General features: G+C 44.2%; 1 long non-coding RNA gene across 2 annotated transcripts in view; it reads right to left on the bottom strand.

The window, feature by feature from the left end:
- Positions 1–1,709: 1,709 nt before the first annotated feature.
- LOC142930809 (uncharacterized) overlaps positions 1,710–27,076 on the bottom strand; it is a 52,963-nt gene continuing 27,596 nt past the window's right edge. The window contains exons 3-4 of one of the 2 annotated variants that reach the window (XR_012946782.1): positions 26,880–26,953; positions 1,710–23,943 (exon numbers count right to left, since the gene is read on the bottom strand). This is a non-coding gene — a long non-coding RNA (uncharacterized LOC142930809). Of the gene's footprint in view, positions 26,954–27,076 lie in introns of both variants that reach the window. The other variant, XR_012946781.1, reaches the window with a different exon arrangement.

Below are 27,076 nucleotides of genomic sequence, written 5' to 3'. Positions count from 1 at the left end.
ACATACACTCGCTCACATACACTCACATACACTCACTCACATACACTCACTCACATACACTCACTCACATACACACACTAACATACACACTCTCACATACACTCACTCTCATACACTCACTCACATACACACACTAACATACACACACTCACATACACTCACTCACATACACTCACATACACTCACTCACATACACTCACTCACATACACACACTCACATACACACACTCACATACACTCACTCACATACACTCACTCAGATACACACACACACATACACACACACTCACACACTCCTGCACACACGCGCGCTCAGAGTAACAGACGACGAATGGGTCCTATCCACCACCCATGATGGTGCACGCTCAATTAAGGTCAATTACCCACGAGTTACCGACTAAGTTGGCATCGGAGTACAAACAACAACAACAACAACCAAAGTCAACACGCCCCGTGTCAAACAGCAACACTGCACCCGGAGCCGATACAGCAATCGTTACACAATCGGCGACGTTTCGGACAACGGGCCTTCTCATTTCCTATACATTGGAATTCCTATCGTGTTGTTTTTTTGGTACTGTTTGTTGTTGTAACGTTCTGACCCCGTACCCCCTGCTGGACATCTGCGAACAAGAGCTTCATGGCTCATCGGATTCCTCCAGTATGCATATTACGATTCTGATATTCTCTTCTATCTGCATGCGATGAAGTGTTTCTTCACACATCCCGTCAGCCGCGACGTGGCCTTCTGCGAGGGCATAACCCCAGCGGCATCAACTGCTAAACTCTGGGCCAGCTTCGGCCTTGAGTGTCTCATCAGCAGCGCACTCAGGCTTTGCTTGATCCAATGCTGGCGAAACCGCCCAGACGTGTATATGGCAAAGGACCGGTTTCGGCATTCGGCGTCCCATCATCAGCCAATGCGGGTGAACTATGACCTACAGCGCGGCATTCCCTCGCTCTCACAGAGAAAGAACGTCTCAGATGCTCGAGGAGGCACCTCGGACGAGCGAGAAGGTCGCAGTTCGAGCGAAGAGTTCGGCGCCAATAATTTGCCCCCAGCTCTGCGCTCCCCTGGAAAGCGCGGAATGTGTTATTGGCCAACTCAAGACCATCCTTCACAGGTTGTAGGAAACCGGCAAAGGAGGTGGGGTGGGGGGGGGAAACACTCGGGAGACGGAGCAGCTGGAGGTTCACATTTGTTTTGCTGCAACTGCCATCGAACAGCGTCTCCTCGACGCCACGCACGGGAAGGGGGTGTTCGCAGTAGAGTTTGCGTGCGATCCACCGCGCAGCGCCGGATTACAGGTCCACCTGGGCCGTAGCGACCAGGTAAGGCTCAGTAATTACATTTGGGTGGAGGCTGTGCGGTCCATAGGGATAACGTCTATCCCTCCAGTGTTTATTTGGGCCGACGGCTCGGTACGATCGTACAAGACCATCGCAACCGACACCTCCTGCTGTGGTCGACTTCGTAAGAGACGGGTGGTGGCCACGTCTTGCGCTGTCTGGAACACTCTTCCTTCCGAAATTAGGAAGCCACTGGAACTGTGTACCTTTAAATCTCGGTTGAAAACGAATTCCTTTGGAGCTGCCTTTTTGTGTTTCTTCCATTTGTTATTCCCCCCCCCCCGCAACCTCCGATGAGCACGGCTGGCTACGTACGGCGTGAAAGAAGTTCAATATACAGTGAATACAACTTCCCTTCGTAGTCTCAAGCGAATTTATTCGTCATCCTATTCATCAACACGTGTCTTTTATTCAAACGGCTGTCAGTGATTCACACGCACACACACACGCGCGGTACAGTCAGTGGCTGGCTGTCCCCTTTCAACATCCGGGCTGACACCGCAACAACCCTCACATCTCCATCTGCTTACAGTGGATCGACCATGTCCAGTGATTACTATCATGATGATAGACAGCTGCTACCCCCTGCTATCAGCAACGCAGGAGGCATAATTGTAAATAGCTCCAAAGGTGTGTGGATCGCAGGCCGCAACATTACCAATAAGTCCAGCTGACGGGCTGAGAGAGAATGCGCCTTCTTAATATGCTCATTGAGACTCAGTGAATCGGCGTCAGCGCGCGACGAGATGCAGCCCCATACGCTGTCGGGATCGGGCTCATTTCGGCCGGGCGGGAGGGGTCACGACCGCAGCAGAGAGCCGAGGTTGAATGCAACGTGGGACCCGCGGGGTCGCGATGAGGATGGCGATGGGAGCAATGGTGGGGAAGGATAAATGTCGGTTAAGGAGGCGGAGGAGAGATCCGAGGGAGCAGAATGAGTGAAAGAGAACTTGCGGGGGGATGTGCCACAGGGGAGACCGGAGGAACAGAAAAAAAGAGAGGCGAATGTTTAGTGAGAGGAGGCGAGAAAGAGGTGAGATCAGAAGGATGGGAAAATAAGGAGAGCAGGAGAGAGAAGAAATGAAAGTGGTGAGATCGTTAAAAAGAGACCAGATGGAAGGAAATAATCGAAGATAGCAGCAGGAGATAAATATCTGAGATTTGACAAAAGGAAATGATCAAAATCAGCGGGACGAGAAAACGATCTTAGACAAAGAGGTGAGATTTGACAGGAGGGAATGATCAATGACAGAAGCAAGGGGAGAGAAATAGTTGAGATCTTACAGAAGGAAATATCAAAGATAGCAGCAGGAGAGAAATATCTGAGATCAAACAGAAGGAAATGATACATGAGAGCAGGGGGAGAGCAGCATCTGAGATAACAACAGAAGGAAACAAGCAAAGATAGCAGGAGGAGTGAAAGAGCAGCGAGAAAGATCTTAGATCAGACGTGAGATAAAGATCAATGGCAGGAGCAGGAGATGCAGCAATGATACCAGGCAGAAGGAAATAATCAAAGACAGCAGCAGGAAAGAAAGAGTTGAGATCTGACAGATGGAAATAATCAAAGATAACAGGAGAGAAAGTTCTGATAATCAGAGAGAAGAAAATTATCAAAGATAGCAGGAGGAGAGAAAGCGCAGCAGGAAAGATCTTAGATCAGATAAAAGGAAGTGATAAAATACGGTAGGGGGAGAGCACGATCTCATATCAGACTGATTGAAATTATTAAAGACAGCGGGAGACAAGAAAGATCTGAGATGAAACAGAAAGAGATGATCAAAGATATCAGGAGGACAAAAAGAGCAGCACGAGAGACAGAGATTCGACCAGGCAGAAAGAAGTTACCAAAACCAGTCGCAGGAATGAAATATCTGAAATCAGATAGAAATTATAAAAGATAGCAGGAGAAGAGCAAGATATGAAATCAGACAGAAGGAAATGATCAAAGACAGCAGTGGGAGAGAGATATCTGACATCAGACAGAATGATATGATAAAATACAGTGGGGGGGGGGGGGGGGGGAGAGCACTTCATGATATCAGAAGGAAGCAAATGATCAATGATAGCAGCAGGAAATAAAGTTATGAGATCAAACAGAAGGAAATAATCAAAGATAATAGGGGGAGAAGAAGAGCAGCAGGAAAGATGCTCGATCATCTCCTTTGGTTCTTTCGGTAAAGTCACGTAGAATGAGAATAAAATAATAAATTGATAAAATAAAATAACACAATAATATTATCACGACGTTTCTCGATCATGCAGAAGGAAATGATCAAAGAGAGGAAAAGAGAGGAAAAGGAGATACAAAGATGAGATCAGTTAGATGGAAATGATCAGGAAGCAGGAGGAGAGAAAGATCTGAAATACAACAAATAAAAGTATCGAAGAGAAAGCAGGCCGGAAAGATATTCGATGAGAAAGATAGAAATAATGAAACAATAGCAGGAGTAGAGAAAGGGCAGCGGGAAACACGTTAGATCAGACAGGAGTAAATTATCTAAGATAGCAGCAGGAGAGAAAGAGCTGAATCCAATCAAAAGGAAATGATTGAAACAGCAGCAGCAAAGAAACAGTTTAGATCGTACAGAAACAAATAATTAAAGATAGCCAGAGGATAGAAAGATCTGATATGAAACATAAGGAAATAACCAAAGCTATCAGGAGGACAGGAGGATCTGAGAATCAGTCAGATGGAAATAATCAAGGACAGCAAGAGCAGCAGCAGTGGCAGCAAAAAGGTTTAGATCTCACAGAGTGAATTGATCAAATACAGCAATAGGAGGGAAAGTTCTGATATCAGAAAGATACAAATGATCAAAATAATACAACTTATCAGAAGGACATGAAGGGCAGCAGGAGAAACAGCGATTGGATTACGAAGAACCAAAAATGTATCAAACACAGCAAGAGGAGAGAAAGAGGTGAAATCTGACGGAAGGAAGTTGTCCAAAATCACAGCAGGAGAGAAAGCGTTGAGATCAGACAGAATGAAAGTATCAACGGCAACAGCAAGATAGACATATTTGAAATGAGGCAGGTGGAAATGAACAAAGACACCAGCAGGAGAGAAAGCTGATATCAAGCAGAAGGAAGTTATGAAAGACGAAAGAAAGTTCAGAGATCAAAAGGAAGCCAAATGATCAAGAGTAGCATGAGGAGAGAAGATATTAGATCAATCAGAAGGAAGTGATCAATATAGCAGCAGAAGAGAATGAGCTGAGATTAATCAGCTGGAGGACAGAAAGAAGGATTTTTTTTAATATAAAGTAGCAAGAGGAGTAAACGTTCTTAGATCAGAGATAAATCCATGATCAAAGATAGCTGTAGGACGTAAAACTGAGATGATAAATAAGGAAGTGATCAAAGACAGCAGCCGGAATATGGAAAGATCTGAAATTAGACAAAATAAATGATAAAAAATCTCAGCGGGAAAGACAAAGTTTAGATTAGACAGAAGTGATAAAAGCAGCAGCAGAAAGAGAGAAAGAGCAGCAGCAGCAGAGACATGAATCAGATCGGGCAGATGGCAATAATTAGAAACAGCAAGAAAATAGAAAAATGTGAAATCAGACAGAAGAAGGTGATCAAAGATAGCAGAAAGAGGGAAATGTTGACATTAATCAGAAGGAAGTAGAAATACATCTGAATGTAGGCAAAAAGACAGCAGCATGAGAAACAGAGGAGAGATCCGACGAAACAAAATAATTAAACCACGCAGCAGGAAAGAAAGAACTTGGATCCGACAAAAGGAAATGATCAAAAATATCAGCAGGAAAGTAAGATCTGAGATGAAGAAAATGAAGTAATAATCGAGAGCAGGAGCAGAGAAATAGTTCATATCATACGGAAGAAAATGGGCCAAGACAACTGGAGGATAAACAGAGATGAGATCAACAGGACATTACGAGAAACAGCAGCAGGAGTGAAACAGCTTCATATAAGGCAGGACTTAAAGACAGCATGAGAGAATTATCTGAAATAAGACGACGGAAAATGATTAAAGATCGTAGCAGGAAAGAGATCTGAGATCGGACGGAAGGAAATTATCAAAAGCCGCAGCGGAAAATAAAGAGGAGATATCGAACACAAGGAAGTGATCATGCAGGAGGGGAAAAGTTTTGAGATAGGACAGATGGAAATGATCAAAGGCAGCAGTAGGAGATAAAGATCTGAGTTGATACGGAAGGAATCAAAGACAGGATCAATCAGAAGGAAGGAATCAAAGACAGCAGCAGGTCTGAGATCGATCAGAAGGAAGGAAGTAAAGAGAGCAGGGGAAGGGAAAGGTCAGGGATCAATCAGAGGAAACGAATGAAAGACAACAGCAGGAGAGAAAGATATTAGAAAGAAGGAATGACAGATAGCAACAGGAAGGGGAGATTTTATATGAACCATAAGGAAGGAATCCAAGCAAACAGCAGGAGAGAAAGATCTGAGATCAATCAGAAGGAAGGAATCCCAGGCAGCAGCAGGAGAGAAAGATATTAGATTAATCAGAAAGAAGGAATTGAAGATAGCAGGAGAGAACGATCTGAGATCAATCAGAAGGAAGGAATGAAAGACATGAGCAGGAGGGAAAGATCTGAGATCAATCAGAAGGAAGTGATCAGACAACAGCAGCAGGGGAAGATCTGAGATCAATCAGAAGGAAGAAATTTAAGACAGCAGAAGGAGATAAATATATTATATAAATCAGAAGGAAGTGAGCAAGACAGAAGCAGAAGGGACAGATCTGGGATCAATCAGATGGAAGGAATCAAAGACAATAACAGGAGGGAAAGATCTGAGATCGATCAGAAGGAAGGAAGTAAAGAGAGCAGGGGGAGGGAAAGGTCTGGGATCAATCAGAGGAAACGAATGAAAGACAGCAGCAGGAGAGAAAGATATTAGATTAATCAGAAAGAAGGAATTGAAGACAGCAGGAGAGAAAGATCTGAGATCAATCAGGAGGAAGGAATCAAAGACAGCAACAAGAGGGAAAGATCTGAGATCAATCAGAAGGAAATGAGAAAAACAGCAGCAGAAGGGACAGATCTGGTATCAATCAGAAGGAAGTAATCAAAGGCAGAAGCAGGATGGATAGATTTGTGATCAATCAGAAGGAAGGAATTCATGACAACAGGAGGAGAGAAAGGTCTGAGATCAATCAGGAGGAAGGAATCAAAAACAACAGCAGGACGGAAAGATCTGAGATCAATCATAAGGAAGGAAGTAAAGAGAGCAGAAGGAGATAAATATATTATATAAATCAGAAGGAAGTGAGCAAGACAGAAGCAGAAGGGACAGATATAGGATCAATCAGTAGGAAGGAATCAAAGACAGCAGCAGGACAGAAAAGTCCGAGATCGATCAGAAGGAAGGAAGTAAAGAGAGCAGAAGGAGATAAATACATTATATAAATCAGAAGGAAGTGAGAAAGACAGAAGCAGAAGGGACAGATCTAGGATCAATCAGTAGGAAGGAATCAAAGACAGCAGCAGGACAGAAAAGTCCGAGATCGATCAGAAGGATGGAAGTAAAGAGAGAGGGGGGAGGGAAAGGTCTGGGATCAATCAGAGGAAACGAATGAAATACAGCAGCAGGAGAGAAAGATATTAGATTAATCAGAAGGAAGTGATCAGACAGCAGCAGCAGGGGAAGATCTGAGATCAATCAGAAGAAAGGAATTGCAGACAGCAGGAGTGAAAGATCTGAGATCAATCAGAAGGAAGTGAGAAAAACAGCAGCAGAAGGGGCAGATCTGGTATCAATCAGAAGGAAGTAATCAAAGGCAGAAGCAGGATGGATAGATCTGTGATCAATCAGTAGGAAGGAAGGAGGAGAGAAATATCTGAGATCAATCAGAAGGAAGTGATCAGACATCAGCAGAAGGGACAGATATGGGATCAATCAGAAGGAAGGAATCAAAGACTGCAGCAGGAAGGAAAGGTCTGATTTCAATAAAAAAATGAAATAAAGACAGCAGCAGGAGTAAAGGATCTGAACGCAATCAGAAGGAAGGAATCAAAGACAGCAACAGGGAAAATTCTGAGATCAATAAGAAGGAAGTGATCAGACGGCAGCAGAAGGGACAGATCTAGGATCAATCAGAAGGAAGGAATCAAAGACAGCAGCAGGACAGAAAAGTCTGAGATCGATCAGAAGGAAGGAAGTAAAGAGAGCAGGGGGAGGGAAAGGTCTGGGATCAATCAGAGGAAACGAATGAAAGACAGCAGCAGGAGAGAAAGATATTAGATTAATCAGAAAGAAGGAATGAAAGATAGCAACCAGGAGGGGAGATTTTATATCAACCATGAGGAAGGAATCCAAGAAAACAGCAGGAGGGAAAGATCTGAGATCAATCAGAAGGATGGAATCACAGGCAGCAGCAGGAGAGAAAGATCTGGGATCAATGAGAAGGAAGGAATCAAATCAGGAGCAGGATGGAAAGATCTGATATCAATCATAATGAAATAATTAAATACAGCAGCAGGGAAATATCTGAAATAAATCAGAAGGAAGGAATGAAAAACATTTGCAGGATGAAATGTCTGAAATCGATCGGAAGGAAAAAAGTAAAGACAGTAGGAGGGAAACGTCTGAGATCGACCAGAAGGAAGGAATTAATGACAGCAGAAGGAGAGAAAGATCTAAGGTCAATCAAAAGGAAGGAATGAAAGATAGCAGCAGGAAGGAGTGATTTGACACCAATCATGAGGAAGGAATCCAAGAGAGTAGAAGGAGGAAAAGGTCTGAGATCAATCAGAAGGAAGGAATCAAAGACAGCAGCAGGAAGGAAAGGTCTGGTTTCAATCATAAGGAATGAAATAAAGACAGCAGCAGGAGTAAAGGATCTGAACGCAATCAGAAGGAAGGAATCAAAGGCAGCAACAGGGAAAATTCTGAGATCAATAAGAAGGAAGTGATCAGACAGCAGCAGAAGGGACAGATCTAGGATCAATCAGAAGGAAGTAATCAAAGACAGCAGCAGGACAGAAAAGTCTGAGATCGATCAAAAGGAAGGAAGTAAAGAGAGCAGAAGGAGATACATATATTATGTAAATCAGAAGGAAGTGAGCAAGACAGAAGCAGAAGGGACAGATCTAGGATCAATCAGTAGGAAGTAATCAAAGACAACAGCAGGAGGGAAAAATCTGAGATCAATCATAAGGAAGGAAGTAAAGAGAGCAGAAGGAGATAAATATATTATATAAATCAGAAGGAAGTGAGCAAGACAGAAGCAGAAGGGACAGATCTAGGATCAATCAGAAGGAAGGAATCAAAGACAGCAGCAGGTCTGAGATCGATCAGAAGGAAGGAAGTAAAGAGAGCAGGGGGAGGGAAAGGTCTGGGATCAATCAGAGGAAACGAATGAAAGATATCAGCAGGAGAGAAAGATATTAGATTAATCAGAAAGAAGGAATGAAAGATAGCAACCAGGAAGGGGAGATTTTATATCAACCATGAGGAAGGAATCCAAGAAAACAGCAGGAGGGAAAGATCTGAGATCAATCAGAAGGAAGGAATCACAGGCAGCAGCAGGAGAGAAAGATCTGGGATCAATGAGAAGGAAGGAATGAAATCAGGAGCAGGATGGAAAGATCTGATATCGATCATAATGAAATAATTAAATACAGCAGCAGGGAAAGATATTAAATAAAGCAGAAGGAAGGAATGACAAACATTTGCAGGATGAAAGGTGTGAAATCGATCGGAAGAAAGAAAGTAAAGACAGTAGGAGGGAAACGTCTGAGATCGATCAGAAGGAAGCAGAAGAACTGAAAGATCTGAAATCAATCAGAAAGAAGGAATCAAAGACAGCAGCAGGAGCGAAAGGTCTGATTTCAATCATAAGGAATGAAATAAAGACAGCAGCATTAAGAAATGATCTGAACGCAATCAGAAGGACGGAATCAAAGACAGCAGCAGGGAAAAATCTGAGATCAATAAGAAGAAAGTGATCAGACAGTAGCAGGGGAAAAGATCTAGGATCAATCAGAAGGAAGGAAATAAAGAGATGAGCAGGAGGCAACAATCTGAAATCAATGAGAAGGAAGGAATCAAAGACAACAGCAAGAAGGAAAAATCTGAACTCAATCCGAAGGAAGGATTCAAAAAGAGCAGTATGAGGGAAATATCTGAGAGCAATCAGAAGGAAGGAAAAAAAGACAGCAGAAGGAGGAAACGATCTGAGATCGATCAGAAGGAAGGAAGGAAAGACAGCAGGAGGAGGGAAAATCTGAAAACAATCAAAAGGAAGGAATCAAAGACATGAGTAGGAGTGAAAGATCTGAGATCAATCAGAATGAAGGAATCAAAGATAGCAGCAGAGGGCAAGGATCTGAGATAAATAATTAGGAAGGAATCAAAGACAGAAGCAGGAGGCAACAATCTGAAATCAATCAGAAGGAAGGAATTAAAGACAACAGCAGGAGGGAATGATCTGATATCAATCAGTAGGAAGGAATCAAAGACAGGAGCAGGAGGGAAAGATCTGAGATCGATCAAAAGGAATGCAGTAAAGAAATCAGGAGGAGAGAAAGATATTAGATTAATCAGAAAGGAATGAAAGATAGCAACAGGAATGAGAGATTTTATATCAATCATAAGGAAGGAATTCAAGAAAACAGCAGGAGGGAAAGATCTGAATCAATCAGAAGGAAGGAATCAAAGACAGCAGCAGGAAGGAAAGTTCGGAGATCAATCAGAAGGAAGGATTCAAAGACAACAGCATGAGGGAATGATCTGGGACCAATCAGAAGGCAAGCATGAAAGACATTTGCAGGATGAAAGGTCTGAAATCGATCCGAAAAAAGTAAAGACAGTAGGAGGAAGGAAAGGTCTGAGATCAATTAGGAGGAAGAAATTAATGACAGCAGAAGGAGAGAAAGGTCTAAGATCAATCAGGAGGAAGGAATTAATGACAGCAGAAGGAGAGAAAGATCTGAGGTCAATCAGAAGGAAGGAATGAAAGATAGCAGCAGGAAGGAGAGATTTGACACCAATCAGAAGGAAGGAATCAAAGACAGCAACAGGGAAAATTCTGAGAGCAATAAGAAGGAAGTGGTCAGACAGCAACAGGAAGGAAAGGTCTGATGGCGATCAGAAGGAATTAAATAAAGACAGCAGCAGGATGAAATGATCTGAACGCAATCAGAAGGAAGGAATCAAAGACAGCAGCAGGGAAAGATCTGAGAAAAATCAGAAGGAAGGAATAAAAGACAGCTGCAGGAAGGAAAGATCTGAAAAAAATAACAAGAAAGGAATCAAAGACATGAGTAGGAGTGAAAGTTCGGAGATCAATCAGAAGGAAGGATTGAAAGACAGCAGCATGAGGCAATGATCTGGGATCAATCAGAAGGCAGGTATGAAAGACATTTGCAGGATGAAAGGTCTGAAATCAATTGGAAGGAAGAAAGTAAAGACACTAGGAGGAGTGAAAGGTCTGAGAGCGATCAGAAGGAAGGAAGTAAAGACAGCAGCAAGGAAAGATCTGAGATAAATCAGAAGGAAGGAATCAAGGACAGCAGCAGGAAGGAAAGATCTGAGATCAGTCAGAAGGAATTAAATAAAGACAGCAGCAGGAAGAAAGGATCTGAATGCAATCAGAACGAAGGAATCGAAGACAGCAGCAGAGAAAAATCTGAGAATCAATGAGAAGGAAGTGATCAGACAGTAGCAGGAGGGAGAGATCTGAACTCAATCTGAAGGAATGAATCAAATTCAGCAGCATGAGGGTAATATCTGAGATGAATCAGAAGGAAGAAAATAAAGATGGCAGAAGGAGGAAACGATCTGAGATCGATCAGAAGGAAGGAATCAAAGGCAGCTGCAGGAAGGAAAGATCTGAGATGAATCAGAAGAAATCAAAGACATTTGCAGGATGGAAAGAGCTGAGATCGATCAGACGGAATGAAATAAAGACAGCAGGAGGAGTGAAAGGTCTGAGAGCGATCAGAAGGGAGGAATCAAATACGGCAGAAGGGAAAATTTTGATATCAATAAGAAGGAAGTGATCAGACAGTAGCAGGAGGGAATGATCTGAGATCAATCAGACGGAAGAAATCAAAGACAAGAGCAGGAGGGAAAGATCTGATTTCAATTAGAAGGAATGAATAAAGACAGCAGCAGGAGGAAAGGATCTGAAATCAATCAGAACGAAGGAATGAAAGACAGCAGCAGGGAAAGATCTGAGATCAATAAGAAGGAAGTAATCAGACAGTAGCAGGAGGGACAGATCTGAGATGAATCAGAAGGAAGGAATCAAAGACATTTGCAGGACGGAAAGGGATGAGATCGATCAGAAGTAATGAAATAAAGACATGAGCAGGAGGGAAAGATCTGAAATCAATCAGAAGGAAGAAATCACAGACAGCAGCTGTAGGGAAAATTGAACATCAATCAGAAGAAATGAATGAAAGCCAGAAGCAGGAGGGAAAAGTCTGATTTCAATCACAAGGAAGGAATCAAAGATAGCAGCATTATGGAAAGATCTGAACGCAATCAGAAGGAATTAATCAAAGACAGCTGCAGGGAAAGATCTGAGATCAATAAGAAGGAAGTGATCAGACAGTAGCAGGAGGGAAAGATCTGAGCTCAATCAAAAGGAAGGAATCAGACATCAACAGCAGGGAAATATCTGAGATCAATCAGGACGAAGGAATCAAAGACAGGAGCAGAAGGGATCGATGTGAGATAAATCAGAAGGAAGTATTTAGACAGCAATAGGAGTGAAAAATCTAAGATCATTCAGAAGGAAGGAATTAAAGAAAGCAGCAGGAGAGAATGATCTGAACTCAATCTCAACAAATTAATCAAATTCAGCAGCAGGAGGGAAAGATATGAACTCAACAAGAATGAAGTAATGAAGTAATGGAGAGAAAGATCTGATGTCAATCAGAAGGAAGCAATCAAAGGCAGCAGCAGCAGGAGGGTAAGATCTTAGATCAATCAAAAGAACGTGCTCAAACAGCAGCAGAAGGGAAAAGTCTGAGATCAATCAGTAGGAAGGAATCAAAGACAGCAGCAGGAAGGATCTGAGATGAATCAGAAGAAAGAAATCAAAGATATTTGCAGGATGGAAAGGTCTGAGATCGATCAGAAGGAAGGTAGTAAATAAACCAGGAGGAAAAGATATGAAATCAATCAGAAGGTAGGAATCAAAGACATGAGCAGGAGGGAAAGATCTGAGATCAATTTAGAAGGAAGGAAATAAAGACAGCAGCAGGAGGAAACGATCTGAGATCGATCAGGAGGACGGAAGCAAAGACAGCAGGAGGAGGGAAAATGTGAAAACAATCAGAAGGAATCAAAGAGGGGAGCTGGAGAGAGAGAGATTTGAGATCAATCAGAAGGAAGGAATCAAAGAGAGGAGCTGGAGAGAGAGATTTGAGATCAATCAGAAGGAAGGAATCTAAAACATTAGCAGGACAGAAAGGTCTGACATCGATCAGAAGGAAGGAATCAAAGCCAGCAGCAGGAGGGAAAGGTCTGAGATCAATCAGAAGGAAGGAATGAAAGCTAGAAGCAGGAGGGAAAGGTCCGATTTCAATCACAAGGAAGGAATCAAAGATAGCAGCAGGATGGAAAGATGTGAACGCAATCAGAAGGAATGAATCAAAGACAGCAGGAGGGAAAGATCTGAGCTCAATCAGAAGGAAGGAATCCAAGACAGCAGCAGGATGTATAAATCTGAGATCAATCAATGGAACGATTCAAAGATAGGAGCAGGAAGGAAATTCGTGAGATCAATCAGAAGGAAGGAATCTGACATCAACAGCAGCGAAATATCTGAGATCAATCAGGATGAAGGAATCAAAGACAGGAGCAGGAGGGATAGATGTGAGATAAATCAGAAGGAAGTATTTAGACAGCAGTAGGAGTGACAATCTGAGATCGTCCAGAAGGAAGGAATTAAAAGAAAGCAGCAGGAGAGAAATATCTGAACTCAATCTGAACAAACTAATCAAATTCAGCAGCAGGAGGGAAAGATATGAACTCAACAAGAATGAACTAATGAAATCAGGACTAGGAGAGAAATATGTGATGTCAATCAGAAGGAAGCAATTAAAGGCAGCAACAGCAGGAGGGTAAGATCTTAGATCAATCAAAAGAACGTGCTCAAACAGCAGCAGGAGGGAAAAGTCTAAGATCAATCAGTAGGAAGGAATCAAAGACAGCAGCAGGAAGGAAAGATCTGAGATGAATCTGAAGAAAGAAATCAAAGATATTTGCAGGACGGAAAGGTCTGAGATCAATCAAAAGGAAGGTAGTAAAGAAACCAGGAGGGAAAGATCTGAAATCAATCAGAAGGAAGGAATCAAAGACAGCAGCAGGGAAAGATCTGAGATCAATCAGAAGGACGGAAGTAAGGACAGCAGGAGGAGGGAAAATGTGAAAACAATCAGAAGCAAGGAATCAAAGAGAGGAGCTGGAGAGAGATTTGAGATCAATCAGAAGGAAGGAATCAAAGATATGAGCAGGAGGGAAAAATCTGAGATCAATCAGAAGGAAGGAATCAAAGACATGAGCAGGAAGGAAAGATCTGAGATCAATCAGAAGGAAGGAATCACAGACAGCAGCTGTAGGGAAAGATTGAATATCAATCAGAAGAAAGGAATCAAAGCCAGAATCAGGAGGGAAAGGTCTGATTTCAATCAGAAGAAAGGAATTAAAGCCAGAATCAGGAGGAAAAGGTCTGATTTAAAACAAAAAGAATGAATCAAAGACAGCAGCAGGGAAAGATCTGAGATCAATACGAAGGAAGTGATCAGAGAGTAGCAGGGGGATAGATATAAGATTAATCAGAATGAAAGTATGAAAGACAGGAGCAGCATGTAAAGATCTAAGATCAATCAGAATGAAGGAAGAAAGTAAAGACAGCAGCAGGAGGAAAATATCCGAGATCGAAAAGAAGGAAGTGATCAGACAGTAGCAGGACGGAAAGATATGAGTTCAATCAGAAGGAAAATAATGAAGAGAGGAGCTGGAGGGAAAGTTGTGAGTGCAATCAGAAGGAAGGAATCCAAAACAGCAGCAGGATGGATGAATCTGATGTCAATAAAAAGGAAGTGATCAAATAGCAGCAGGTGGAAAGATCTAAGATTAATCAGAAGGAAGGATTCAAAGAAAGCAGGAGCAGGGAAAGATCTGAGATCAATCAGAAGGAAGGTTTCAAAGATAGCAGGAGCAGGGAAAGATCTGAGATCAATCAAAAGGACGGAATTAATGATTGCAGCAGGAGGGAAAAAAATCTGAGATCAATCAGAAGGAATGATTCAAAGAGAACAGCATGAGGGAAATTCGTGAGATCAATCAGAAGGAAGCTATCAGACATCAACAGCAGGGAAAGATCGTAGATCAATCAGATGGAAGGAATCAATGACAGCAGCAGGAAAGAAAAACTTGAGATCAATAAGAAGGCAGAAATAAAAAAAACAACAGAAAGAAAAGCTCTGAGATCAATGAGAAGGTTGTGATGAAAGGCGGGAGCCAGAACAAAATGATCTGAGATCAATCAGTAAGAAGAAATCAAAGACAGCAGCAGGAGGGAAAGCTCTGAGATCAATCAGTAACAAGGAATCAAAGACAGCAGCAGGAGGGAAAGATCTGAGATCAATCAGTAACAAGGAATCAAAGACAGCAGCAGGAGGGAAAGATCTGAGATCAATCAGTAAGAAGGAATCAAAGACAGCAGCAGGAGGGAAAGATCTGAGATCAATCAGTAACAAGGAATCAAAAACAGTAGCAGGAGGGAAAGATCTGAGATCAATCAGTAAGAAGGAATCAAAGACAGTAGCAGGAGGGAAAGATCTGAAATCAATCAGAAGGAAGGAATCAAAGACAGCAGCAGGAAGGAAAGATCTGAGATCAATCAGAAGAAAGAAATCAAAGATATTTGCAGGATGGAAAGGTCTGAGATCGATCAAAAGGAAGGTAGTAAAGAAACCAGGAGGGAAAGATCTGAAATCATTCAGAAGGAAGGAATCAAAGACAGCAGCAGGAAAAGATCTGAGATCAATCAGAAGGACGGAAGTAAGGACAGCAGGAGGAAAATGTGAAAACAATCAGAAGCAAGGAATCAAAGGGAGGAGCTGGAGAGAGATTTGAGATCAATCAGAAGGAAGGAATCAAAGATATGAGCAGGAGGGAAAAATCTGAGATCAATCAGAAGGAAGGAATCAAAGACATGAGCAGGAAGGAAAGATCTGAGATCAATCAGAAGGAAGGAATCACAGACAGCAGCTGTAGGGAAAGATTGAATATCAATCAGAAGAAAGGAATCAAAGCCAGAATCAGGAGGGAAAGGTCTGATTTCAATCAGAAGAAAGGAATCAAAGCCAGAATCAGGAGGGAAAGGTCTGATTTAAAACAAAAGGAATGAATCAAAGACAGAAGCAGGGAAAGATCTGAGATCAATACGAAGGAAGTGATCAGAGAGTAGCAGGGGGATAGATATAAGATTAATCAGAATGAAAGTATGAAAGACAGGAGCAGCATGTAAAGATCTGAGATCAATCAGAATGAAGGAAGAAAGTAAAGACAGCAGCAGGAGGAAAATATCCGAGATCGAAAAGAAGGAAGTGATCAGACAGTAGCAGGATTGAAAGATCTGAGATCAATCAGAAGGAAAAGAATGAAGAGAGGAGCTGGAGGGAAAGTTGTGAGCGCAATCAGAAGGAAGGAATCCAAAACAGCAGCAGGATGGATGAATCTGATGTCAATAAAAAGGAAGTGATCAAATAGCAGCAGGTGGGAAAGATCTGAGATCAATCAGAAGGAAGGTTTCAAAGATAGCAGGAGCAGGGAAAGATCTGAGATCAATCAAAAGGACGGAATTAATGATTGCAGCAGGAGGGAAAAAAATCTGAGATCAATCAGAAGGAATGATTCAAAGAGAGCAGCATGAGGGAAATTCGTGAGATCAATCAGAAGGAAGCTATCAGACATCAACAGCAGGGAAAGATCGTAGATCAATCAGATGGAAGGAATCAATGACAGCAGCAGGAAAGAAAAACTTGATATCAATAAGAGGGCAGAAATAAAAAAAACAACAGAAAGAAAAGCTCTGAGATCAATGAGAAGGTTGTGATGAAAGGCGGGAGCCAGAGCAAAATGATCTGAGATCAATCAGTAAGAAAGAATCATAGACAGCAGCAGGAGGGAAAGATCTGAGATCAATCAGTAAGAAGGAATCAAAGACAGCAGCAGGAGGGAAAGATCTGAGATCAATCAGTAACAAGGAATCAAAGACAGTAGCAGGAGGGAAAGATCTGAGATCAATCAGTAAGAAGGAATCAGAGACAGCAGCAGGAGGGAAAGATCTGAGATCAATCAGTAACAAGGAATCAAAAACAGTAGCAGGAGGGAAAGATCTGAGATCAATCAGTAAGAAGGAATCAAAGACAGTAGCAGGAGGGAAAGATCTGAAATCAATCAGAAGGAAGGAATCAAAGACAGCAGCAGGGAAAGATCTGAGATCAATCAGAAGGACGGAAGTAAGGACAGCAGGAGGAGGGAAAATGTGAAAACAATCAGAAGGAATCAAAGAGAGGAGCTGGAGAGAGATTTGAGATCAATCAGAAGCAAGGAATCAAAGAGAGGAGCTGGAGAGAGATTTGAGATCAATCAGAAGGAAGGAATCAAAGATATGAGCAGGAGGGAAAAATCTGAGATCAATCAGAAGGAAGCAATCAAAGACATGAGCAGGAAGGAAAGATCTGAGATCAATCAGAAGGAAGGAATCACAGACAGCAGCTGTAGGGAAAGATTGAATATCAATCAGAAGAAAGGAATCAAAGCCAGAATCAGGAGGGAAAGGTCTGATTTCAATCAGAAGAAAGGAATCAAAGCCAGAATCAGGAGGGAAAGGTCTGATTTAAAACAAAAGGAATGAATCAAAGACAGAAGCAGGGAAAGATCTGAGATCAATACGAAGGAAGTGATCAGAGAGTAGCAGGGGGATAGATATAAGATTAATCAGAATGAAAGTATGAAAGACAGGAGCAGCATGTAAAGATCTGAGATCAATCAGAATGAAGGAAGAAAGTAAAGACAGCAGCAGGAGGAAAATATCCGAGATCGAAAAGAAGGAAGTGATCAGACAGTAGCAGGATTGAAAGATCTGAGATCAATCAGAAGGAAAAGAATGAAGAGAGGAGCTGGAGGGAAAGTTGTGAGCGCAATCAGAAGGAAGGAATCCAAAACAGCAGCAGGATGGATGAATCTGATGTCAATAAAAAGGAAGTGATCAAATAGCAGCAGGTGGGAAAGATCTGAGATCAATCAGAAGGAAGGTTTCAAAGATAGCAGGAGCAGGGAAAGATCTGAGATCAATCAAAAGGACGGAATTAATGATTGCAGCAGGAGGGAAAAAAATCTGAGATCAATCAGAAGGAATGATTCAAAGAGAGCAGCATGAGGGAAATTCGTGAGATCAATCAGAAGGAAGCTATCAGACATCAACAGCAGGGAAAGATCGTAGATCAATCAGATGGAAGGAATCAATGACAGCAGCAGGAAAGAAAAACTTGATATCAATAAGAGGGCAGAAATAAAAAAAACAACAGAAAGAAAAGCTCTGAGATCAATGAGAAGGTTGTGATGAAAGGCGGGAGCCAGAGCAAAATGATCTGAGATCAATCAGTAAGAAAGAATCATAGACAGCAGCAGGAGGGAAAGATCTGAGATCAATCAGTAAGAAGGAATCAAAGACAGCAGCAGGAGGGAAAGATCTGAGATCAATCAGTAACAAGGAATCAAAGACAGTAGCAGGAGGGAAAGATCTGAGATCAATCAGTAAGAAGGAATCAGAGACAGCAGCAGGAGGGAAAGATCTGAGATCAATCAGTAACAAGGAATCAAAAACAGTAGCAGGAGGGAAAGATCTGAGATCAATCAGTAAGAAGGAATCAAAGACAGTAGCAGGAGGGAAAGATCTGAAATCAATCAGAAGGAAGGAATCAAAGACAGCAGCAGGGAAAGATCTGAGATCAATCAGAAGGACGGAAGTAAGGACAGCAGGAGGAGGGAAAATGTGAAAACAATCAGAAGGAATCAAAGAGAGGAGCTGGAGAGAGATTTGAGATCAATCAGAAGCAAGGAATCAAAGAGAGGAGCTGGAGAGAGATTTGAGATCAATCAGAAGGAAGGAATCAAAGATATGAGCAGGAGGGACAAATCTGAGATCAATCAGAAGGAAGCAATCAAAGACATGAGCAGGAAGGAAAGATCTGAGATTAATCAGAAGGAAGGAATCACAGACAGCAGCTGTAGGGAAAGATTGAATATCAATCAGAAGAAAGGAATCAAAGCCAGAATCAGGAGGGAAAGGTCTGATTTCAATCAGAAGAAAGGAATCAAAGCCAAAATCAGGAGGGAAAGGTCTGATTTAAAACAAAAGGAATGAATCAAAGACAGCAGCAGGGAAAGATCTGAGATCAATACGAAGGAAGTGATCAGAGAGTAGCAGGGGGATAGATATAAGATTAATCAGAATGAAAGCATGAAAGACAGGAGCAGCATGCAAAGATCTGAGATCAATCAGAATGAAGGAAGAGAGTAAAGACAGCAGCAGGAGGAAAATATCCGAGATCGAAAAGAAGGAAGTGATCAGACAGTAGCAGGAGGGAAAGATCTGAGATCAATCAGAAGGAAAAGAATGAAGAGAGGAGCTGGAGGGAAAGTTGTGAGCGCAATCAGAAGGAAGGAATCCAAGACAGCAGCAGGATGGATGAATCTGATGTCAATAAAAGGGAAGTGATCAAATAGCAGCACGTGGGAAAGATCTAAGATTAATCAGAAGGAAGGATTCAAAGAAAGCAGGAGCAGGGAAAGATCTGAGATCAATCAGAAGGAAGGTTTCAAAGATAGCAGGAGCAGGGAAAGATCTGAGATCAATCAAAAGGACGGAATTAATGATTGCAGCAGGAGGGAAAACAATCTGAGATCAATCAGAAGGAAGGATTCAAAGAGAGCAGCATGAGGGAAATTCGTGAGATCAATCAGAAGGAAGCTATCAGACATCAACAGCAGGGAAAGATCGTAGATCAATCAGATGGAAGGAATCAATAACAGCAGCAGGAAAGAAAAACTTGATATCAATAAGAAGGCAGAAATAAAAAAAAACAACAGAAAGAAAAGCTCTGAGATCAATGAGAAGGTTGTGATGAAAGGCAGGAGCCAGAGCAAAATGATCTGAGATCAATCAGTAAGAAGGAATCAAAGACAGCAGCAGGAGGGAAAATCTGAGATCAATCAGTAAGAAGGAATCAAAGACAGCAGCAGGAGGGAAAGATCTGAGATCAATCAGTAACAAGGAATCAAAAACAGTAGCAGGAGGGAAAGATCTGATATCAATCAGTAAGAAGGAATCAAAGACAGTAGCAGGAGGGAAAGATCTGAGATCAATCAGTAAGAAGGAATCAAAGACAGCAGCATGAGGGAAAGATCTGAGATCAATCAGTAACAAGGAATCAAAAACAGTAGCAGGAAGGAAAGATCTGAGATCAATCAGTAAGAAGGAATCAAAGACCGTAGCAGGAGGGAAAGATCTGAGATCAATCAGTAAGAAGGAATCAAAGACAGCAGCAGGAGGGAAAGATCTGAGATCAATCAGTAACAAGGAATCAAAAACAGTAGCAGGAGGGAAAGATCTGAGATCAATCAGTAAGAAGGAATCAAAGACAGTCACAGGAGGGAAAGATCTGAGATCAATCAGTAAGAAGGAATCAAAGACAGTAGCAGGAGGGAAAGATATGAGATAAATCAGTAAGAAGGAATCAAAGACAGCAGTAGGAGGGAAAGATCTGAGATCAATCAGTAAGAAGGAATCAAAAACAGCAGCAGGAGGGAAAGATCTGAGACCAATCAGTAAGAAGGAATCAAAGACAGCAGCAGGAGGAAAAGATCTGAGATCAATCAGTAAGAAGGATTCAAAGACAGCAGCAGGAAGGAAAGATCAGAGATGAACCAGAAGGAAGGAATCAAAGACAGCAGGAAGAGGGAAAGTCAGAAAACAATCAAAAGGAAGGAATCAAAGACATGAGCAGGACAGAAAGGTCAGAGATCGATCAGAAGGAAGGAATCAAAGACATCAGCAGGATGGAAAGATCTGAACGCAATCAGAAGGAAAGAATGAAAGACAGCAGCAGGATGGAAAAATCTGAGATCGAAATGACGGAAGTGATCAGACAATATCAGGAGGGAAAGATGTGAGATAAATCAGAAGCAAGGGAATGAAGAGAGGAGCTGAAGGGAAAGATGTGAGATCAATCAGAAGGAAGGAATCCAAGACAGCAGCAGGATGGATTAATCTGAGATCAATAAAAAGGAAGTGATCAAACAGCAGCAGGTGGTAAAGATCTAAGATCAATTAGAAGGAAGGATTCAAAGAATGCAGGAGCAGGGAAATATCTGAGATCAATCAGATGGAAGGATTCAAAGAGAGCAGCATGAGGGAAATCAGCAGGATGTAAAGATCTGAGATGAATCAGGACAAAGGAATCACAGACAGCAGCCGGAGGGAAAGATCGAATATCAATGATAGGGAAGTCATCAAAGACATTGGCATGAGGGAAATATCTGAGCTCAATCACAAGGAAGGAATCACAGACAGCAGAAGTAAAAAAAAAAATCTGATATCAATCACACGGAAGTAATGATCGGCTGCCGCAGGAGCGAACTGTTCTGAGATCAATCTTAAGGAAGGATTCAAAGAGAGCAGCATGAGTGAAATACTTGAGATCAATCAGAACGAAGGAAGCATTCATAGAGAGTAACAGGAGGACACGACCTGAGATCAATCAGAAGGGAGGAATTAAAGACAGCAGGAGAATGGAAAGATCTGAGATCAATCAGAAGGAATGAATGAAATCAGGAGGGAAATATCCGAGATCAATCAGAAGGGAGGAATTAAAGACAGCAGGAGAATGGAAAAATCTGAGATCAATCAGAAGGAATGAATGAAATCAGGAGGGAAATATCCGAGATCAATCAGAAGGGAGTAATTAAAGACAGCAGGAGAATGGAAAGATCTGAGATCAATCAGAAGGCAGGTCTCAATGTCAGCAGCTGGAGAGACAGATCCGAGATCAATCAGCATGAAGAAATCAAAGACAACAACAGGAAGTTAAGTTCTGAGCTCCCCCAGAAGGAAGTGATCAAAATACAGAATCCGAGGGAGGGATCGGAGATCGGAGCGGCGAGAGACGCGTTGGCAATGATTCAGACGGCTGCAGGGTGGCTTAACTTGCCGAGCCTACAACACGATCTGCAACATGGATGATGATGGTGGTGGTGGTAGTTGTGGTGGCTCTGATCATGGTGGTGGTTGTTGTTGTGGTTGTGGTGGTGACGATGGCGATGATGATGATGGTGGTGGTGATATTGTGGTGATGGCGTTGATGATTGTAGCTGCAGGACAAGGTGAAGTGAGATGATACTAAGAGAGGTGTACGCATCCAGCAAGAGGAACGTGATAAGGAGAAATCCGGAGAGGAAAGGGATCCTTACTCTTTGGTTCTATTGAGCAAAGTCACGTAGGTGAAAATAAAATAACAAAAAATCACGACGTTTCGGCCACAACACAAGCGGCCTTCATCAGGTGAAGGGACGAGACTGTCTGGAGGACAGCGCTGGAGTGGGAGAAGCCACACTTAGATCACGACCTTTAAGCTGTGTGAGAAGAAAACAAAGCGCCTTGACAAAGGAATTAGCATATAATTTAGCATTGAAATGGCTCATTGAAATAGCTAAGTTAAAGTATACACATCCGCAGAGGTACCCCTTGACAAAGGAATTAGCGCTGGAGTGGAAGAAGCCACGCTTAGATCACGACCTTTAAGCTGTGTGAGAAGAAAAAGGCCAAGTGCCTTTACAGTCTCGTCCCTTCACCTGATGAAGGCCGCTTGTGTTGTGGCCGAAACGTCGTGATTTTTTGTTATTTTATTTTCACCTACAATAGAACCAAAGAGTATGGATCATAGCAGTCACGAAAGCTTTAAATCTAGAAAGGAAAGGGAGATGCAGCGGAAAATCAGAGGAGTTTTTGTGTTCTTTTATTCCGGTAAAGGAGATTCCAACAAAGCAGAAAAGCGGTCGCAAGCAAAGAGCATCCAGGGGTGGTGATGTGTGGTGAGGTGTTGGTGAGGTGTGGTGAGGTGTGGTGAGGTGTGGTGAGGTGTGGTGAGGTGGTGGTGAGGTGTTGGTGAGGTGGTGGTGAGGTGTTGGTGAGGTGTGGTGAGGTGTGGTGAGGTGTGGTGAGGTGTGGTGAGGTGTTGGTGAGGTGTGGTGAGGTGTTGGTGAGGGGTGTTGAGGTGTGGTGAGGTGTGGTGAGGTGTTGGTGAGGTGTGGTGAGGCGTTAATTCGAGACATCAACTCTGCTCCGGACACTCCAACATCACCAAGGGATCCCAACATTTCTCACTGACTAACTCAGCAGTGAGTCCCTGCGGCCGAATCGAGAATCATCAAAACCATCTCCACAGCCCTGCGTATCCAGAGGTGGAAGCTCCACATTCCTGTGACGGGGGCGAGGCCATCCGTAGGACAACCAACTTGTTGACTTCCCACCCACACAAAGTATTTTGATTTAAAGCTTTCGTGATTCATATTCTTGGTTCTTTCGGTAAAGTCACCACGTAGAAAGGAAACAATTAAATAATAAAAATATAAAACAATATTTTATCGTCGTGGTTGTCACACCTGATGATGATTGCTTGTGTTGCAGTCGAAACGTCGTGATAATTTTATTGTCTTATATTTTTATTATTTTATTGTTTCCCTTCTACATAACTTTACCGAAAGAACCAAGAATATAAAAGTGGTATATATTTGATCAACCTCATCCCCCCCCCCCCCCCAAAAAAGGGAGGGATAATGATGATGGGCTGAGTCAACTGCCTCCTCGGCCTCGACCGAGGATTTGACCCCGCGACGCCTCTGCCGCTGAGCCACGTGGCCGTGTGAAGCCAGGGGTCAGTCTGGGGGTGACCTGGTGGCTAGGAGATGTCAACTACCTCGCCTGGTATGCAGGAGGTCGTGGGTTCGATCCCGACCCTGGCGCCTGCTGCTGTATATTTGGAGTCTGCGTGGCTCTCTCTCTCATCATCATCATCATCATCACGGCGGCTAGGAGATGTTATCTACCTCGCCTGGTATGCAGGAGGTCGTGGGTTCGATCCCGACCCTGACGCCTGCTGCTGTATATTTGGAGTTTGCGGTGTCTCTCTCCCCGTTGTCACGTGGATTTTTCTCCGGATCCTCCGGTTTTCCATTCCACATTCAGAATCGACATCACGCATTTCGAATGATTTGACCGCTGTACATTTCCACACGATGATGATGATGATGAGCCCACTTCGCTGGGCTATCCTTTGTGATGGCCAGCTCGCTTCTGAAAAAAAGCTACATAGCTCAGTGGGGCCCTTACCTGGTCAAAAAAAAAAACATATGTTTTAGTTTAGAGTCCGGGGTGAGAGAGTGGACAGTCCGGAGCAGAGCTGGTCTCTCGGCTAGGGAGAGACGGGTAGAGGATGGGGGATGCTTACCGGCTGGCAGAGAGTGAGTTTTGTTAGTCCGCGGAGGGACAGCCGTGAGACAAGAAGAAGATGACTGCAAGGAATACAAGAAGAGAAGGAGGAGGTGGAGGAGGAAGAGGAGGAGGAGGAGCAAAGGACAGAAGGATCAGAGACAAAGAACGTGAAAGAGGAGCAGACGTAACGGCAGTCGACACTGCACGGCTCCACTCCAGGGGCAGGGGTGACGCCAGAGATCCCGTGACGTCGTTCGCAGGAGGAGGCCACCGCGTGCCACCAGCGTCGCGGTGCCAGTTCGAAAGAACGACGCCGCAAAGTTACGCAGGCGGGATAACACACACACACACACACACGCACGCAGGGACAGCTGCCACTGGGGGTGCCCCTAAGGCTCGACCACACAGCAGCAGCATTGTCTCCCTACAGCAAAAACAACAGCAGCCTGTGTCCCGTGTGAACCACAGCAGCAGCGGTGCCTCCCTGTGGTAATGAAAGCCAGGTGCCACACAGGGTCAGCTGCCACTGGGGGTGCCCCTAGGCCAGACCGCACAATATCCACTGTGATCATTATCAACCCGGTGGTTTGAGTTAAGGGGAACACGAAGGTGGAGGGAGAGAGAGAGAGAGGGATCCTGGAGAAGGGTCAGTACCCGAAACGTCTGCCTAATGCACCGTAATTTATATGCTCCGCGTTGCAAGTAGTGCTTAATTTCAGCCGGAAATCCAGTCCGGAACGCTTCCCCCGGGGAATTGTTTTTGGCCACGCGTCAGATCCGTCTCCCGCCTCATTGCAATCCGAAGTTGTACTCCAGTGGTAGTGCCTTACGCCGACATTCCCTGCCCCAAGAGCAGCCTCGCGAGCGGCGTTCCCGCAACAACGTATCGAGTGGGTAATTAATCACAGAGTATAAACGGGGCAGAGGTTATGCAGCGGGGTTAGAACCGTCTCCCAACACATCTGATTTATGCACACACACGTGCGCAATCATCATCATCATTGTGACAACAACGCTCATTGTTTTCCAGGGATAACCTCACTGGGCTTCGAGGATGTCCATCGCCCTATTCCATCCCCTCGCGCCCTCCTCTCCGTCCCATCCCTCCCCTATAACCCTTCTGTGACCCCTTTCCACCGCCCTCCATGCGCCCTCTGTTACGGCGACTCATTCCTCGGGCCACTCGCCATCGTACACCACTCTCGCTGTTTGCGACCGCTCTCAAAACTGTAACCAAAGCGCCTTGAGCCAAGGCGTTCTGGACAAACAAAATATCTAAATAGAAAAGAAGAGAATCCTGCAAAGTCGGGTAGCCAGGTGGACTCGAGGCCATGGGGGTCAGGGGTTCAGAGAAGAGAATCGCAAATCAATAGCGGACACAGACGATGCTGCGTCGGGATATTTTGTCGAATTTCGTTCATCGAGTTGCTCCCGGTGTACTGGCAACTGCCCGATGCTGATTCAGTTACCGGAATTGGCAACTGCCCCATTCTGGCAACTTCCTGACGCTGATGGAGTGACCAGAATTGGCAACTGCCCCATGCTGGCAACTGCCTGATGATGCTGATGATGATGGTTGCCATAACCACCCGCAAACCTCTGCACCCAATTGCTGGACGTGGTTCGCGAATCGCTCTGCCGCAACCACTTCAATAACAACAACAGCAGCAGCACCACCGCCGGTAGTGGTGGTGGTGGCGCTGAGTGTCTCGGTGAGGCAGCGACACTCTGGCCACGTTTGTTCATCACGTGACAACATTATTACAATGGCCCCGTCGGGTGGAGGAAGGGGCCCACGACACAGCGGTTGTATAATTCGCGCAGCGATATGATCTAACCTCTCTCGAACGAACGAACTAACGAACGAGCGAACGAGCGAGCGAACGAACGAACGAATGAGCGAATCGCGAATTCCTACAACGGCCGCCGTGATAAAGTGTGCGCACAGACGCCTATCAACTCCGCGGCTTTTGTTTACGCAAACTAAAATCGCGCGATCAATAACAACACGCAGACAACAACAATATCAGTGTACAGCCTCAGCCAATCAAACGCTGTTGCCCAACGTCAACAACAACAACAGAGAGAGCAGCAGGGGAGGAGGCGCAGTGCACAGGAACAGCGAGTCCAACAATCCAGCAGCGGGCTCATCGTGGTGGCTGACAGCGATGATGATGATGATGGCGATGGTGACAGTGATGATGATGGCGATGGTGACAGTGATGATGATGATGGCGATGACGACGATGATGATGACAATGATGGCGATGATGATGATAGCGATGATGATGGCGATGATGACTACGATGGCGATGGTGATTTTGATGGTGATGATGATGGCGATGATGATAATGATAATGGCGATGGTGATTCTGATGACGATGATGAATGATGGCGATATTGATGATGACGATCACGATCACGATGATGGCCAGTGGGTACTGAACGACGACACGAGACTGAAGCCAAAGGCGGGGGGGTGGGGGGGGGAGAGGTGGGGGGGGATGGGGGGAGGGGCACGTCGAGCGTGGAGACGGAGCGCGGAGTGGAATGGGCTCGCGTGTGGCTGAGTGGAAGCCGTGGGACGGATCGTCGGGTCTCGAGCAGTGGTGGGTCGGAGTTGCTTTGGGGGGGGGGGGGAGGGGAAGCTCTTCATCCAGCAGTGCGTAGACCATGTCCGATGGTGATGACGGCGGTGATGATGATGGCGGTGATGGTGATGATGATGATGGTGGTGATTCATGGCGATCATGGTGTTGATGTTGGTAATGATGATGGTGGTGATGATGATGGGGATAATGAAGGTGATGATGGTGATGATGATGGGGATAATGAAGGTGATGATGGTGATGATGATGATGGGGATAATGATGGTGATGATACTGGTGATGATGATGCTGATGATGATGGAGGTGATGCTGATGATGATGGTGATGTTGAAGATTGGAGGTGGAGATTGGAGGTGACACTCAGAGCGGCGAAGACTCCTTGGGGGGAGGGAGATCGTAGCCCTTACCCAGGAGGAGAGCGTGACAGGCGAGAGTCGCTCCACTGCTGGATGATGTGGAGTCACCCCTTGTCACACGGCACCTACACTCGGTGGCGCGGGGAGTGGGGGGGGGGAGAGGGGGCCTCATCGTCAGCATGGCCGGCAGCACGGGAAGTGGCCAGTGCCTCGCTGAAGAGTCCCAGAGAGGACAAAACCAAAAGCAA

The sequence above is a fragment of the Petromyzon marinus genome, chromosome 43 (genome assembly GCF_048934315.1).
Source record: "Petromyzon marinus isolate PM22_M1 ecotype Great Lakes invasive population chromosome 43, UKy_Petmar_22M1.pri1.0, whole genome shotgun sequence".
Lineage (NCBI taxonomy): Eukaryota > Metazoa > Chordata > Hyperoartia > Petromyzontiformes > Petromyzontidae > Petromyzon > Petromyzon marinus.
Note: the sequence above shows the minus strand (reverse complement) of the source record. Positions and strands in the feature narration are given on the sequence as shown.